Source organism: Chiroxiphia lanceolata, chromosome 8 (genome assembly GCF_009829145.1).
Source record: "Chiroxiphia lanceolata isolate bChiLan1 chromosome 8, bChiLan1.pri, whole genome shotgun sequence".
Taxonomy (NCBI): Eukaryota; Metazoa; Chordata; class Aves; order Passeriformes; family Pipridae; genus Chiroxiphia; species Chiroxiphia lanceolata.
This window is the reverse complement of record NC_045644.1, coordinates 20050001-20067213: the sequence shown is the minus strand read 5'-3', so window position 1 is coordinate 20067213 and position 17213 is coordinate 20050001. Positions and strand designations below refer to the sequence as shown.

Below are 17213 nucleotides of genomic sequence, written 5' to 3'. Positions count from 1 at the left end.
CTGTAAAAGTTACTGGAAAAGGCAAGTTCAAACCAGCTGTGTAACAATCTACAGATTGTCTTTTAAGCCCTTCAGAGGCAGATCTATTTTTTTAAGAGCCCACAGATAAAATTAAAGTTGAAAATCACTCCTTTAGAAAAGTGTGCTACTGAGAATGTGAAATTCTGCAGAGATTTCACAAATGGTTCATCAGAGTGTAGATGCCAAGAGCACACACCATATTTCATCTCAGTGTGTGGCAGATGGCATATTGTGGATAGATTTTAGACCAAGATTTTATTAAGGACATGTGAAGAGATGATCGATAATTCCTTGGTGGGTTTGTTTCCAAGACTGTCTGCATTTGACATGGTGACATTATTGTTATTTGTGTTTAGTGGGGAACTTTGAAATTTCAAAGTTGTTTTTTAGACTTTAGAACAGACCTCTACTTCAGGTTTCATTTTAAATCATCCTCTGGATAGGAGTAGTAGTCTGCAAGCCCCTTTTAAACTCTGGGATTTGACTTAGCTTTTAGAATTTTTCATTAAAAGGAAATAGGTGACAACAGACAAAACCTGAAAAGATGTGGCAAAAACCATCAATATTTCATCAGGAAACATTGCTTTTACTATTATTTTACTTATTTATTTTAAAAGGCCCTTTTTTCTCTAGGAATTAAGAATAAAAAATAAAGACAAATCTCAGGGCTCTTCACCCCAACCTCCCATTTTTCATTCGTTGGCTTGGAGATCTTTTTTGTATTTCAGAAAGGATTGCATGTTCAGCAGAGTGTATGTGAGAGCAGGAGGTTTTGCTGTGGGGATGTGTCTGTGTTTCAGAGGGTGTCCATGTCCAAGTGTAATGTACTTGTCTTTACTGTTATGCTCTCTGATGGTGGATTGCAGATCTGACAGGTTCTTTCTGTGTGTTTGTAAAGCTGCACAGGGCAGGGCACTAGAACACCCCGGTCTTGAGAGAAACCGTGGAACAGCCCTAACATTCAGCTGGGGCTGGCTTCTGCCTTTGTTCATGTTAATTTGTACTTCGCCCAGTGACTGGTTTGTCTGAAGTTGCTGGCAATACTTGTGAACTGTGCAACTCAAGTGCAGGATAAACCAGGCTTGAAAAATCCAGACAAGAATTAGAGCTGAGCAGTGTTAGAGCTCAGCAGTGTTTCCCAATGGGAAAATGACTTTCCCACGACAAGGTGTCTCTCTTTTTCTTGAGTAAAAATATGAACTTTGTTTTTGGAAGATGCTACTTGGCAGTTTCTGTTGAATCTGGAAAATGATCAATTTTTCAATATGAATTTAGACATTTTTCTTTAAAATTACCTAGAAAAAGTATCCCACCTTCTCTCTTCAAATCAAGGAAAATTAAGGTTACAAATGAAACAAGATTTTCCATAGGAGGAAGAATGTTGCTTGGCATTTTTATTAATAAGAATTAGCACTAATATTTTTATTTTTACCCTTTGTTAGTAGTATTAGTATGGGTATCTCCTTGTGCGTTTAGGCTTAATGTAGTGCAGTCTGCTTTTCTGGGGGCATTTGGTCCTGCAGTTGGGCATGTGAGAATTTGGGGTCCTGCTGTACCTGTGACATTGTCAGTGTTAAATATGACTGGGCAAAGGCATTGAAAGAGATGTGTGAATCTTCAACCATATTTGCACTGAACTCTGTACATGACTGTGTGGGGAAAAGACACATCCATCTTGCTAGTCCTTCAAAAAGGAGGTCTGGTAGTTGACAGTCCTGCTCCTTGGCAGCTGCTGAAGTTTCTAATCCAGCGAGAGAAGAGGGAAACTTTCCAAATGCTTCTTGTGCAGCTGAATGACATAAAAATGCAGACTGGGGGTTCATATCTGAGCCCCTTGGAACCAAGGTGTTCTCTAGAAAAACTTGAGCCAAATGGACCCAGTTTCCCAAATAGCTCAATTTTGGCAAAACTTCATTTGATTAAATGAAATTATATTAAAACATTCTGACTGGCTTTAGGGAGGGGTATCACAAGCAGCAGTTTGAGACTTGATCTGGTTAGTCTGATGCCTGACATCACAGACAAACAAAATCCACTCCATGATTTCATACACAGAAATGTATGAATCCAGCTGGATGCCTGTGTTTATTGAGCCTGCATCCACAGGAGTGTGCCTTGTTGGCTGAGTAGCTTGGGTCACACCTCAAGGGTCTGTGCCGTGTGGGTTTGACTATGCTGTGTGGCACCCAAAGCAGTGTGAGTGCAAGCAGTGTTGTTGGTTTAATGGCTGGCCCACAGGTCTGGGAGAATCACAGAATGGTTGAGGTGGGAAGGAACCTCTGGAGATCATCTTGTCCAGCCAGGCCCTGTGCTCAGGCAGGGCTACCCAGAGCCAGTTGCCCAGGACTGTGTCCAGGCATCTCTGCTGGTCTCCCTGGCTATGGTTGTAACTGCAAGTAAAGTTAAAAGGCTCAGTTAGGCAGCACAGGCCCTGTCAGTAAATCATTGTGCAGTTCAGGCTGTTTTTTCCCCCGGATTTTACTCCATAGAGAATCAGACAGACTGTGCTGAGCTGGTCCCATCTGCACCCAACCTGGACAGCAGCTTTATCTTGCCTTGTAAAACTGCAGAGCTCTGTGACAAAAGAGTTAATCTCTGCCTTTGTTTCTCTTCCTCTCTCTCTTCTCTCTTGCAGCCGACTGAAAGGCAAGATGAGAGCAGATCCATCAGTGTCAGCTGCTTTCAGCATATCAGCACTTTTGGGGGGTTTATTGGAGACTAGTCCATCAGCAGTGCTTCCAAACTGCAACCACACTGCAAACATGCCCCTCCTCCTGCACGGCAGCCTGGGGACACAATGCCGGGCCCCGGTGCCGCTGGCCAGGGGCTGGGTGATAAATGACTGTGAGAGGCATCTCCATGGCTAGCAAAGTCCAGAGGGTAGGCCAGAGCCAAGCTCCTGGGGAGGCACCAATGAAACCATATTAATTTCTGGGCGTGCGTCCATGTGTGTCTGTGTGTCTGTACTGTCTGAAATAATACACTTGACACAAACACACATGCTTCACTTCCAACACACGGAGTAACATGGGAGAGGGGTGAAAGGGAGAAAGCAATGTGATTGACAGGTTAATGAAGCAGTTCATAATAGCAATGGATATTATAACCTTAGAAACAGCTTGTAAATACCCAGTTGCTTTACATGTATAAACATACTCCCATGATCAGGACTGTGTATATACATTTGCCTATTTATGAAATATATATGCATATCTAAAAGGTGCAGGAATGTGAAATCAGTGCTCTGAAGCGAAACCAAAGAATAAATAGGAGCTGGATAAAATTAAGCTTCATTAGCCTAGCAGCCATATATATCCCCTGCCTTTTATTTTACTCTTAGGGCTGGAAGTCTTCCAAAGCAGTGGAGGGACTTAGAAGCACACATCTGACTGACTTGCACTCCTAAACCCTCTTGGTGCTCTTGAAAACTCCACCCATGTGGAGTTGTTTATTTGCTGGTGTTTGTCTTTCTTTTTTTTTTGTTGGTTGACTTGGGGATTTTTGTTTTTATTTGTTTGTTTATTTGCTTTTGGTGGTGGTGGTGGTTTTTTGTTTGGTTGTTTTTTCTTTTCTTTTCATGTGTTTTTAATCCCAGGGTCTTGGAAAGACCAGCCTCAGCCCATCCATGGAGGGCTGGGAAGTTGTATTAGCATGAGGAGAGTGCTTTGAACCCATATCTAATCCAGGGTTTTGACTAATTCCTTATCACTTTGGTATGTCACCCTTTGAAAAGCTGGATCTATGTTTTACTAGGCAGATAATTGGATGTCTTTGTTTGCTTCTGTACTGTATATATTTGTTAGAATTTCCCAGTGTATTCTGGTCTGGGGCAATGACTTACACAACAATACTTTCCCTCTTTTGTAGGACTTATTAGCAAATATAAATAGTGACATACTGAGCTCTTGTGGATGGGCAACAACTCCAGGAGCTGAAAAAACAAGGTCAGCATGACTGAGGACCTTTACTTCTTCATTCCATGACTCTGCTTTTACTTGCAAGCCTCAATTTTGCAGTAAGATAATTCCTCTGGGTTCTTCTCCTAGCTCCTCTTAGAGAAAAATAGGAGAAGATTAGAAGATTTCTTCTCATACATACAAAGGAGTGTTAAATTTGCCTGTTCCCAGTAGAAGCCAAGTGCGATTTCTAAGTATCATGGCTGTGGATGAAAAAATTCAAAGAACCAAGTGTACTGGGAAGCATCAGAGCCACAATGTTGATAGAACCCAAACCTACACAATGGAAAGTTTATTTTATCACCTTGAAGTTTGGCTCAGACTTGAACTCTTGTGAAAATCCTCAGCAAATTCCCCTCTAAGACTATACAGCTATGTTCCTGGCCTCAGGTCTTCTGGAAAGAGCTTTGCCAGATATTTTCTTCCCTGATGGGAATTCCAAGATAAAAGCACTTAAGAGGTGAGATGTGTGCAGAGACTGCACGGTGTGTGGCACCGTGCAAGGGGCATAGATACACATGCATATCATGGGCAATGTGCAAATAATCATGCCTGCAAGTCTCTAGCCATACATGCTTATGCTCTTGCTACAGCAGCAAGGGATCATTTTATTATAAGGCAACTCACACTGTCTTGATCTCTATTGACAAGAGTTCTTGATGATCTGGTGATCTGAGCTTACAGGCAAAACAGTCAGGCCAAGTATTTCTGTGTTAATCTTACAGCTGTGGAACAGAGGTAACTTGTCCCTGAACACGTGAAGAGCTGAAGACAAAGCTGGGAATGGGACTCAGATGTCCAGCGTGGTAAGCTCCTTATTTCTGTTTCTGTCTAGACCGGTCAATTATGCTATAGCTACACTGGCTGAACATTTGCACAGAAGTAAAGAGCTGTGTATTGTAGTTTTTAGGAATATCACAGCTCTGTAACTGGGAATCCTCTGGGTTTGGGTGCAGTTTGAACCACTGTCTAAGAATACTGATCTGCCTAGCATCCCCTCTCCTTCTTTAAGCTCCCTTTTCCTTTGTTCCCTAGAATTAGGGTCTGTAGTTGCTCTACGCAAGCACTTTTAACCCTTAACTGTAAAATAGAGGAGAACAAGTTGACTTATGCCAGGATGGGAGGAGAATTTTGATCTGCAGCCTGAAGAATTAGTGTCCTTGCATCAGGGACTTGCCCTTAATTCTCCACTGAGGAGGACTGTCAGGTTTGAGCAGACTGATGCTGCTTGTTCAGTTCTCTCCCCTGCCCCAGAGACCAGAGCTGTGGGGTGGGTGTTGGTGAGCAGTTAACTTCAGGTGGGAGCAATAGGTTAGGGCATGGGAGGTGGCAAGGTCTCCCTGTCTTTGGTGGGGAGGAGGAGCAGGCTGTGCATGATAGTTCAGCTGTCTTCTGCCATCCAGGCCAGCCAGCCGGATCTGTGAGGCCTTCCCAAATGGCACAGCAAGCTCAGCTTTGCTGCTGTCAGCACTGCTGAGAGTAGAAGCTGGGGATGGGTGAATCAAAATATCCGGATTGCATGGATATTGGCTGGAAGCGTTCCACCATATCCATGTGGCTGCCTTTGAGTGATATTCATGCTCGTCAGAAAATTAATTATTCCATTCACCGGGCTCTGTGAGCCAGGAGGATTACCTCTCAGTACCTGGAGTTCCTTATGGGGGTGGGAGGTGTGTGTGTGTGTGTGAGCTTGTCTGTCTGCATGCCTGCTTATCCACAAGGTATATTGTGAACATGGATGTGTACAGACAGCAAGAGATTGTACAAGACTATAGATACAGGGAAGGAGTTGCACAACTAATGCAGAAATAAGGAAGATGCTTTGCTCTGTGTGTCTGTAAGAGAGAGTGCCCTTGGGAGTGCTGAGGGGCTTTGTCTGCACGCTAGAAAGAAAGGTATTTTCTTCCAGGTAGGTGAGCTGTGTACAGGAAGCAGAGGGCGCAGGGCCTGGGAAGGTGGCAATGCGTTCCTTATCTTTGCCTTTATGTGTGTGAGGGGTATATACATAGCCAGGCTTTTTAGATCTACCTTCAGAAAGGTTCACGTACGCTTAATACAAGGTTAAATTTGCCGATAGTTTCCTCTGTACTTGTGCTTACAAAAGTAAAAAAGCTCACGTGTATACAATGAGTATTGAAAAACTGCATATGTGGTGGAAAAGCTGGTGTCAGGTGGCATCACATTAGTACTTGTGATTTTGGATACATTGAATTTTGACTATGATCCTCCTAAATACAGCTCCAGTTCTTGTCTTCCTGTTAGTACAGCTGATCAATCCCATGTGCATCGGGGTAACTTACATCAGGAAGTCAGCAGAATCAGGTCTTGTGATATTTGAAAACAAAAGCTTTGCACCTCAGTTTAGAAGCTTTCCAGTGATCCTCTAAGTTACAGGATGTTTTATCCCATATGTGCATGGGGTGGGATTTTCCAACTGCAGCAGCAAGGTGAGATCCTTTCTGGAAAGGAAAACTGCTTTATTACGGCTTGGCTCTGAGACTGCCCTGATTGGCTCTGCTAGGCAGCACAGTGCGGAATTTCAAGCTTGGGGTATTCTCAGAAATTTGTGTTATTAATTGAAAGCTTATTAATGGCAAACACAGGATGACATTTTACATGGTTTAGTTATGTTCTGTGAGTCGTATGTACAACGCAGCCTCAGCCACAAGGCAAGGAATCTCCTGCCGTAACTGATAACTGAGAAGCAATAACAGCTCCATTCCCACTAACTGGTCCTGGGGCGACAGGGACAGCCCTTGCAAGTGTCTGATCATCTCCTCTCTGGTGGTCACTCATCCTGGGATTAAGGGAAGTCTCAGAGGAAGGCAGACTTACTCACTGAGGTAATAAGCATTTTGGTTTGTTACCAGCTGGCTTGAGAACTTTGGCCTCTCTGAATCTCTGCAATCACCCTTAAAAATAAAAAGACCTTGAAGTGATGGAACTGCTGACATCACACTGAAAGTCAGGAGCCCCATGTCTAGAGCAGGATATGTGATGTTGGTCTATATAATCAAACTTTGTTGTGCTGAACTGTGGCTGGGTTCTCTATAGAAATGCTTGAGGCCCCTTCTGTCATGTTTGAGATGTGGGTCAAGTCTGCATCTGGTTTATAAGGTAATGGGAAAAGCATATGTTTTTGGAATAAAATTGAATATTTTTTCTAATATCCTGCAAAAAAAGTCAGTTTCTTCTGCCTAGCTTCATAGATGGTCAGTGCTATATATCATATAATCGTAGAATATCCTGAGTTGGAAGGGACCTACAAGGATCATCAAAGTCCATCTCCTGGCCCTGCACAGAACAGTCTCCAGAATCCCACCACGTGCCTAAGAGCATTATCCAAACACTTCTTGAACTCTGTCAGGCTTGGGGCCATGACCAGTTCCCTGTGGAGCCTGTTCCAGTGCCCAACCACGCTCTGGGTGAAGTACCTTTTCTTGATACCTAACTTAAATCTTCCCTGACACAACTTCACAAGTCAAGTGACCTCAGCCACTCCTCATATGGCTTCTCTTCAAGGCCCTTCACCATCTTTGTAGCCCTCCTTTGTGCTATATAAAAATCAAAATGAGATTCCTGTTGAAACAAGAAGATAACAGATGTCTTAGATTCTTAACATATTTTTAAACAAAGTGGCATTGCCCAGTCATTGTGTGGACATGGCTGTGGTGTCCACCTAGTCCATGTACACCTTTTTAAAGTAGATTTCTGAAGACCATCATCCAGAGTTGTGTTTATCTTTTTCACAGCTATGGGGATGGGCAAAGCAGGCATACTGCTAGGAGAGGCACTCCTGCAAGCCACATCCATGGATCTGCAGCTGCTTTTGTCTGGGAAGAAACCAAGTTTGTACAAAACCCGCAAATATCTCCATCAACCCTCTTAGCCCTGTCCTCCCCACTGCTATATGTGAATCTCCTCCCGTCTAACAGAGCTCCCTGGGTCTTTCCCAGGCATGCTAAGAGTAGTTAAATTCAGTGTTGTCAGAGGTGGTGCTTGCTGGTGTTGCTGAGGTTCCTCAGAGAAGCACTTACTCATCATAAGCTCTGCCACTCTGTTTGTACCCAGCTCCAGCCATTGATGAAGCTGATAACTGCAAAGTCCTCTCTGCACTGCTGAGAGCTGTTGAGGGGAGTGTGGACAGCAGAACTCCCTTTTCCAGCAGCAGAATTATTTCCTGAAAGGCATTGTAGGCACTGGGAGGAGATTATAGGCCAAGTGCTTAAACTCTTAAACCCTGGTTTAGCAAGAGCCCCACAGCTGTGGATTGTCTGATGCCAGCAAATAAACCAGATGGATGACATGGATGGAAACAGGCCAAGCTGGGATGGAAAGCACAGAGTGCCCTCCTGTCTTAATGGGTTTCTGGAAGATGAAGTAGCACAAGCTGAAAAGAGCCTTCAGCTGAAAAGCCCCCTGTGTTGAAGTAATGGGAAACTGGACCTATTGTTTTTTTTTTTTGTGGGGCTTCAGCTGTGGCTTGTTGGGATCTCCCCTAATACTACAGGAAAAGTGGTAGTGTCCTAGGTGCCTGCAGGAAGGTGGAGTGTTTCCAGTCTTCATTGGAGAGAAGAATCTAGATCTACAACTGCAGATAGCAGTGAGCTTGGGAAGAAAAATTCAGCAGTCATAGTGAGAGGTGTCATAGATCGTATGCATGCTAGAGGGTGTCACTGGAGTTGCCTGTTCTGGTTAGCAGGAAGATGAAGCCCACCCAGTCTGCAAAGGACAGTGATGGGGCAGTGCTTCTGAGCAACATATGCTGCTTTTGCAAGGGGCCAGACCCTGTTGTTCTTCCAGCACTTCATGTCTGTGATTTGTTATCTGAGTGATGGAAAGGCCTACCACTCAGATCAAACATTCACCATGCTAGGTGCTTTATATACAAGTCTAATGAGATTCATGTCCAAAAAGAGCTTTCTCCCATGATTAACAGAACATCATTTTATGGATAGGCTGTCATGAAAGGCTGTGAGAGAACCGCAAAGCTTCACTTCACCAGCTGTCCAGGGTCCCCAGACTCTGACTTTCTTCAAAACCTGAGATAAGGCAACCTACCTTTGTCTATGCATATCTGTTGATCATTTACACACCCAAGCTTGGTACCACCAGATAACAAGTGATCTGAGTAACTCATGGATCCCTTGAGTTTGGAGGCTACAGAAAATGTCCCAGGACTTTGAAGACTCACTTGGAATCATACACGGAGTCCATTATCAGTGCTGAGAACCTAACTTGGTCCTAGTCTTATGCCTTAGGCTCATGACTGGTTTTCCTCCCAAAAGCTAGTTGAGATGTTTCAAAAGGTAGCAGCAAGTATGTTCAGCAATAGAGTATGCCTACAGCCCACTTTGGGGTACTTTGGGTTTAGGGTATTCCAGCTTTACTAGGAGATCAGTCTCTTACCGCCAGGAAACGCAATCTGCTGGAGCCTTTCTCCAATAAAGGCTTGAACCTCAGTTCAGTGCCTCTTCAAGCCAGGCCAATCAGCTTGCAAGTCTGTTTTGGAAGAGACTACTGAACACACCCCTTAGCGTGCTGGAAAATCACCCCTGCTGGTAACAGGTACTGTCCAGACAGATTACCCTGTGTTTATGGGGTTCACTGTGGAGGGGTGGATACAGGATATGTTTGCCAGGCTGTTTATGGCTGTGAGGGAGCGTGCACTTTCTAGGTGTGATCCTTGCCTCTGCCATTTTTCCTTCTTCCTCTAGTCTGCCATCCCTGAAACAGCCTGGATTGGTTATAGCCCACATGTTATAGTGGCCAACCTGCAAAGAGAGAGCCAGAAAAGTTAATGTGGAGTTCTGGTCTACTCCCAGGATGCATTTGGGCTGCAGCCCATAATGATATGTATAATTGCAAAGGCCTGCCAAAAAAAGCAGGCTGGATTTAATTGAGTCAACACACTGCTATTAATAATAAAATGGCAGAGACTTTGCTATTAATCACTTGTGCTGGCTTTATCACAGGCAGTCTCGGCTATCTGGCTACCAAACAAGACCTTTAAAAAAAATGGTGCAGTGGAAAAAACTTACTAGTGGGAATACACCTGCTAACAAAATAAACCTTGTAAACAAAATGTTCCTTGCAGAAGAATGTTCTTTCTGAAGGGGCAGCTTATTCGGGAGGCAAATGGGATTATGTCAAATGCCTGTGTCCTGCAGCAAAGTCCTCCTTTTATAGGAATAGATCACTGGAGGATGCACTTGGCAAATGGTGCATCTTTGTAGAAGGGTATACTTGATAAAGGACTTTGAATTGAGTGGGCATTCAGGGAGAAATGAATCCTCCAAAGAGAAAGGTAATTTTTACAGGAGTACAGCACAGCCCAGAGAGGAATGCATCTGTTCCTAGTAAATGGAAAACACCATATTTGATGAGTTACTGAACAAAAATGGAAATGCAAACTAAATAGCATTCCTGACACCTAAATTGCAGACCTCCTTATGGAGGTCTGGATAAACTGTGGTATGTCGAGTTGGATGGCTGGATGTGCAGCTCTGTACCCCAAAGTGGATGCTGCCAGCACTGCATGCAGCATCACTGAAGGAGTAGGATCTGGTCTTCTGAGGGGTCACCAAGGCCCAGAAGTGCCCTCTTTCCTATGACCTGACTCGGTGATGCCATGAGATGGAGGAAAGACTTGAATGGGGCTCAAGCTCTTGCAGGTATGCACCATATTTACTTTCTTGCCCAAGTTCCCTGTGGTCCTCCTGGTGAAGTCCAGTGCCTGAGGCTGGTATTGTTTTCTCATGGTAGTGCAGTGCATTTTTAAAGTCCATCCTTGCTGAGGTTGTTATCATAGCAAACATGGTAATCACAATCTTCACTTTTGTTTCTGAGTAGAGCAGCTTGCGATGACTGTCTGGGAAGGCACCTTGTGGCAAAAAGTTCTGAAACCCAGGAGGAAGGGAAGGGGCTTGAAAACCTTGCGTCTGAGCAGGGACAAGGATGTGTCTGTTGGCAAAGAATATACAGCAGGTAGATAAACAAACAACACAGATTAAATCTGTGATGGAACGTTATGTTGCTTTTAGTCTAAGAGGTTGGAAGGTTTAAAACTCTTCTAGCAGACAGCTGGAAGGGGAGAATCCCCTGACTTCCACATCTGAGAATCCAAAGGAATGGATCTTTTCTTCTCTTGCAAGTTCTCTTGCAAGAAGAGATACATTTTCTGTACACCGATGCAAAAATCTGTGTGCATCATGCACCAAATAGTCAAGCAACATAAATGATTTAACAGGCTAAAAGGCCTCTTTCTCCTATGAATTATCAAGGTCCATAAACGAATGCAAATGTTATCTCTCAGAAGGAAAGAGAAAAAAGAAAAGAGAGAAAGCAACAAAAAAAAAATCGCAGAAAAAAATTATCCACTTCCTGCTGTTTTCCTTTCCTCCCCATACAGTGAGTGTCTTATCCTCAGAGAAATTCACTTCATTGTTAGAAATAGCCGAAATTGGCTTGCAACTAGTAAAGATGCCAAGAATTTGCACCTTGCTCTGTGACCTAAAGCAAAAATGACATGAACATTGACAAATTTGACAAGGAAATTTGTGCAAAAAACAACTTCTATTTGGCTAGCCAAGCAGCAAATATGTCGGATGATATGCTTTATTAAGCAATCCATTTTTCAGCAATAGCTGCACCATCTGCAAAGGTTAGTGTGCATCAGGCTTTCCACAGAATTTCATCTGCGTCTGCAGCTAGGTGCAACACACGACCACATTTTTCATGTACATACAATTTTGGATGCAAATAGAATACTTGATGAAAGAGGTGACCTTCCGGACTGACTTCCCCATGCAGTAAAGTCACAGGCGCAGAAGCAGCTGAGAGAAACATATCTCTGCCTGGAGGGAGGCAGGGAGTAGAAGAGAGGAAGGAGGGAGAAAATGAGACATAAAAAGAGGAGGAAACTTCAAGAAAAAGTGTTTCCCAAAAAAATGGCTTGGCCCGTCACACAGCAGAGACTCTGCACTTGTACCAGTCAAAGTGGAATGGAAACTGCTGTGTTAGGTAGCTGCAGTTTTCTTCTGGGTGGTATCCATCTCTCCATCTTACAGTTTTTCTCTTGTTTTCTTGTGTAGTTCATGCTACTACACTTTCTACACTTCCTTGTCTTCCATTGTTCCCTCTCATGGTTTGCATTCCAGACTTGTCATCTCTTAGGGATGGGACACTTACCTTCTTACTACTACAGCCCCTGCCTAGGGCTGCTGGATATCCTTCTGAACATCCTTGGCTGTACAGGATGCATTTTCTAAATCCAAGGAAGGGGTGCATTGCTTTCAAGCATTGATGGGACATATCTGTTTTCTGCCTTTTTTATTTTTTATTTTTTAAGTCACGATGGTCTTGTCTGTGTATTTTCCTACATTGTTTTGTAGTGGAGGGATATGGTCCTTTCATGTCCTATCTGTCCTACATTAGGTGAAGTCAACTCTTCCCTAGTCCCCAGTCCTCTTTCCCAAGTGTATGCTGTACACATGGCTCCCTACGCCTCATTGATGGTTGCTGGTTATAAATTCATGTTCTCAATCCCTACTCCACTTAGCTGAAGTTGGATGCCATCCCAGTGCCTTGCAACTGTCCCTGGTCCAGTGGAAAGTTTAATCTGCCAGTTCCTGCCGTGTCGTCCTATGGGGAGAGTTCAGTTCAGTGCAGCTCCACACTGCACAGAGAGAGAAGCTCATTAGCAGGACATGGTAGTGTCTGATGACACTGTGGTCCAAGAAGGCCTCATTAGGCACAAAATGTTTTCTGTAGCTCTCTGAGATTTCCTAGTAACTTAAGGAATTCAAACATAGCTACTGTGGGGGCATAGAGGAAATGGGGAACAGAGATGCTCTCTCCAAGTGCCATCTCCCATCTGTGTCTTTTGGAGGAACAGACATTGGACAAAGCCTTTGACTCCTTTTCGGTAGCCTTGGATCCTTGCTGCAGAGATGCAGATGGCACTGGCTGGGCCTGGCAGGCACACTCTTCCCTGGTTAGCAGCTAAGCGGTGTTAAGTGATGAATGTTAAACTTAACAAGGGGTCTTACAGATTTACGTAAGGATTTTACTGCCTGCCAGGTATAAATGATGGAACAGCTTTGATCTTTAGGGGGATCAGTACTGGAAGTGATTTAAACTAAAGTTAATAAAACTGCTTAAAACTGTACTCTGTAGTCCCACAGGCTGAAGGAGCCCTTGGCCACTTGACTGCTCTAAGTAAAAATTGTTCACATTTATGAGGGAGACCAAATCCCGGTGGTGTTAACTGTGTTTCCAGCTGAATAATAAATGGTATCTTCCAGGAGTCCTGCAGGTGCACTGCAGGTCCCATAGCCTGCTGGAGCCACCAAGCTGTAATCCACAGATAAAAAAAAAAAAATGGTAGACTCTCGGTAGTTCTGTGGGCTTTTCTCATTTTCTCTCCACTTTGTAATCCCTAAAACATGTCTAATCCTTTTGCCATTTTGTAGCATGTCACAAGCTTCCATTGGTGATTTTTTAAATTTTATCATCAAGCAGAATTCTTGTTGTGTTTTATCTTTGGAATTTGCTGGCCAGCAATGACAAGTACACTTGTTAATGTGAACATTAACATTTCATTGGCTTCAGTGTGAGTTTTGCCACCAATGACCTTTAGAAACTGGGCATCACACTACAGTTTTTACTAATGGTCCTGTAATGTCTACTTCTACCACAATGCATCTTAAGAAAGTTCCTCACAAAGGTGAAAATTATCCTTTTTAATGGACGGTCCATTTTCTGTCTCCCGGGAATCTCAGTTACCTCCTCTGCTATAATCATGGGTGTTTCCACTGGGGATTTCTGTAATGTCCCAGGATGAAACAGTGCGAGCTGCAGTGGGCAGGGTGCTCAGATGCTGGTGCAAGCAGCAGTTGCGTAATCTGCACTGATTCAGATGAAGAAGTGGCTCTTTTGTAACTATTAGAGGAGTTGATGGGATTTACTGGCAGCCCTGTATCAGCCCAGCTCATTAGGTTTACAAGTTACAAGAGAACAAATTCCATCCGTTAATTGTTCGCAACTATGAGGCAAACAGGCCTTCCCTGCATGCCAGGGGGTCATACTGTCAACTGGAGTCACCAAGCTGTCCCTCCACAGACACACAAGTCATCCTGCTATTGCTACAGGGTTTTTTAATTCTCCTGCCATTTCCTAGAAACTCTTTATCAACTACCAGAATGCCTTCTGTCTGCTTGGTAACAAAACAAGTAGCCTTTCATGGCCCTCTCTAGAAATCGGTGATTGGCAGCCACTGAAATTGAATTAGCAGTAACTCACCACTGGTAGAAAAAAATACTTTTTTGGTTTTTATTTCAGCCCAGTGCACTGTTAGTGATGGAACTCTGCAGTACAATGATTTGATGAGGCCATGATCTTGGAAAGATACAAAAAGAGATGGGCTGTTTCAGGCGAATCATGAAGAAATCCTGAAATATAAAGGTACAGTCAAGTCTGGGATGGGATTTGCTCTGTAGGGGAGCCAGCTGGAAGCTGCCAGTGCTTGGGAGGAAGTTGCATGAAAATCTTGTTACTTGTACCTTGTTATATAATTACCTCTTGCAGAGTGGAGTTTTTTTTCTGAATTACAATCACTGTTGGAGACAGGTTATGTGCTTAGAGAGACCACTGGCTGGATAGCCTGGTATTTCCTGCATTCTTACTTCCACGGATCCTCTAATAGCCCTGCTGCCCGGCTTTGTCCTGCTATTGTGTCTCACTGTGAGGATGGTCTATGTCTGAGATTGTTGGGGGATTTCTGCAGGCAGCTTCTAGTGGTATTTTCTGAGCCCCCCGATATGCTCCTCACACTACTGTAGCATTTTCTAAATTCCCTGGGGGCTGAGGGTCATCTCTCACTTTATGTAGGATAAATTGATAATGACACAATGAAATCAGTCGTGATGAAATAGCTCCAATTTTATTACAATGAAAGGGGATTTTGGATCTGTGTTTCTGTTGTGTTGTGTCTGGAGCTGTGCTTACAACACAGTGGCTTTTTGCCAGAGATTTCCAATTCTGAGGTCTCCTGTCCCATCCCATCAGCTTGTAGCTAGATTTAGCAAACTGTTTTCAGAGGTTTTCTGTGTGTTTCCAGAGAAGTTTTTCCTGTTACATCTTGTAGCAGCCTGTCTGTTCGCTGTGGCTAGATTTTTGTGGGGCCACAACTGTTGCGTTAGACAATGAGGGAAGTGATAGATCATCTAGTGAAGACTAGATGATCTGCCATGGCTGGAATTTGCTCCTCACCCACCTGTCAAAGCAAGAGGAGAAGTAGTTTGGGAGGCATCACTAGTTTATGGCTGTTTACTTGTGGCTGCTATTTCTCTCTTTTGTTGTACTACTGCATTGGACTAAGGACTAGTTTCGAGTAGCTTTCTTACTCCCTTGAAAAAATGCTATATGTCCCTTGAAATCTGGGGAAATCTGGCCTGAGCGTCCTTTGAACCTGACCCTCTGCTCTCAGCTCATTTCTGCTGCTTGGTATCTTGCGTGTGCTGCAGTGTGGAGTAGAACACCGAAGTATTCAGACAGGATAAATCAACGGGTGTCTGCTGATTTACACCACTGGAAGGTTGGGCCCAGGTCAGATAGAGAGCAGAGAACCCTCCAACAGAATCTCTTTAAATGAAAGCACAGGTGGGTATTTCAGCCCAGTTAGCTGGGCATTCAGTTATGGCTTTTGCTACAGAGTAAAACCAGTTTTTCCAAAGGACATCGGTAGCAATCTCTTAAAAAAGGAGTTGTGGCCCCTCCCCAGTGACCTTTCCTTGTCAAATGCTACATGCTGTGATGTTCCTACACAATAGAGAACACTCTGCTCTCTGTGTACTTGGCAAAGGAAGAAATGGCTTTTTTAATCTCATTGCATGAATTATTGGCAAAACGTTTGAAGTGACTCCAAGATTCCTCTCTGACTGACTTGCATTTTCTCAGGAGATTTGTGTAGTTTGGGAGTTTGGAACCTGTAACTGAATAACTTGGAGAAAGCATTTACTACATTTTGAAAGGATGCTGTGTCCTTGCAGAAAAAACACTTCATCTGCTGCATCAGTGTCCCTTCGCAGAGGACAAGCCTTCCTGGGTGTGACGTACTGTGTCCCCCCAGAGGATACCCACCCCTTCTGCTGCCCCTCCTGGTCCTCAGCGCAGGTATTGCCCGAGGCAGTGCTTCCTGTGGACACTGCCCTCAGCATTGCCCTCAGCCAGCCATGAGCGCAGGAGCAGAGCTCTGCCCTGCCAGGCCTTGGACAAACATAAGCGTGTGCCAACGCTTGCCCTGAATAATCTATAGAGACCGGGCATGGAAACACAGGCAGCAGCGTGGAGTCATGTATCAAGGAAGTGCCAGAACTGGGATTAAGACCTGTGCTCCTGTTGCTGCAGTCTTGTCAGCCCTGAGGTACAGGGAGGGACAGCTCACGTTGGTAGCCAGCCCTTTTTTCTTTGTTTACTCCTTCCCTGGACTCACTAACGTGGCTCTGCCATGGGCCAGGTATTGCTCCAGGAATCCAGTGCAGACCACATCCATCCCTTTTGCTGGAGCATCCCTCTGACTTGCTGCTGACCATGGTGAGCGAAGGCTTGTCACATCACAGGGATGGCCACCTCCCCTCCTTCAGTGCTAGGCTTCTTTTTGCAAGATCAAAGTGGAGGGAGTGTGCCAGAACCTGCCAAACTGCTGCTGGGGAGACTGACAGGGAGTGACGGAGCCTGAAACTGTCTGGCAGATTGTTTGTTTAATGGGGGAAAATGTTTTCCTGACACTGTAGAGCACTTTGAATCACAAACGATGTCAATAACATACATTCACCTGTTCCTAGCACAGAGTTCTCCCTCCTACGCCATCCCTTTAGCAGGATACTCCATTAGTGCCCAGGCTGCCACCAGGCAAATGCCACGAGCGTGTGGCTGATTTTCCAGTCAGGGCCGGCAGCATGGGAGTGACCATGCCACAGGAGCAGTGATCCCTGCAGAGTCTCCAGTGCAGCAGCTCTGGGAGAAGAGGAGAGGGGATCACAATGGCTTCATTCTTCACCATGTTCCCCCCGGCCCCTTCAGCCTGCCCCAGTGGCCAGCACGATCTCAAAGTCCTCCCTTTAACTTTGATTCCCTGGGCCTGCAAAGTGGAAAATGAATTGGATCTGAGCCATGTGCTACCCTGCTGTCACCTGGTGTCATTTTTATTTTTCAGGCTGAAATGGTCCCAGAATA

At 44.4% G+C, this 17213-nt stretch overlaps 1 long non-coding RNA gene across 1 annotated transcript in view; it reads left to right on the top strand.

Moving 5' to 3' along the window:
- Nucleotides 1–3905: 3905 nt before the first annotated feature.
- The window catches only part of LOC116790046, a 14377-nt gene continuing 1069 nt past the window's right edge, over nucleotides 3906–17213 (top strand). The window contains exons 1-4 of the long non-coding RNA XR_004358240.1: nucleotides 3906–3965; nucleotides 4703–4783; nucleotides 10830–10964; nucleotides 14319–17213. The exon at nucleotides 14319–17213 is cut by the window's right edge and continues 1069 nt beyond it. This is a non-coding gene — a long non-coding RNA (uncharacterized LOC116790046). The remainder of the gene's footprint in view (nucleotides 3966–4702; nucleotides 4784–10829; nucleotides 10965–14318) is intronic.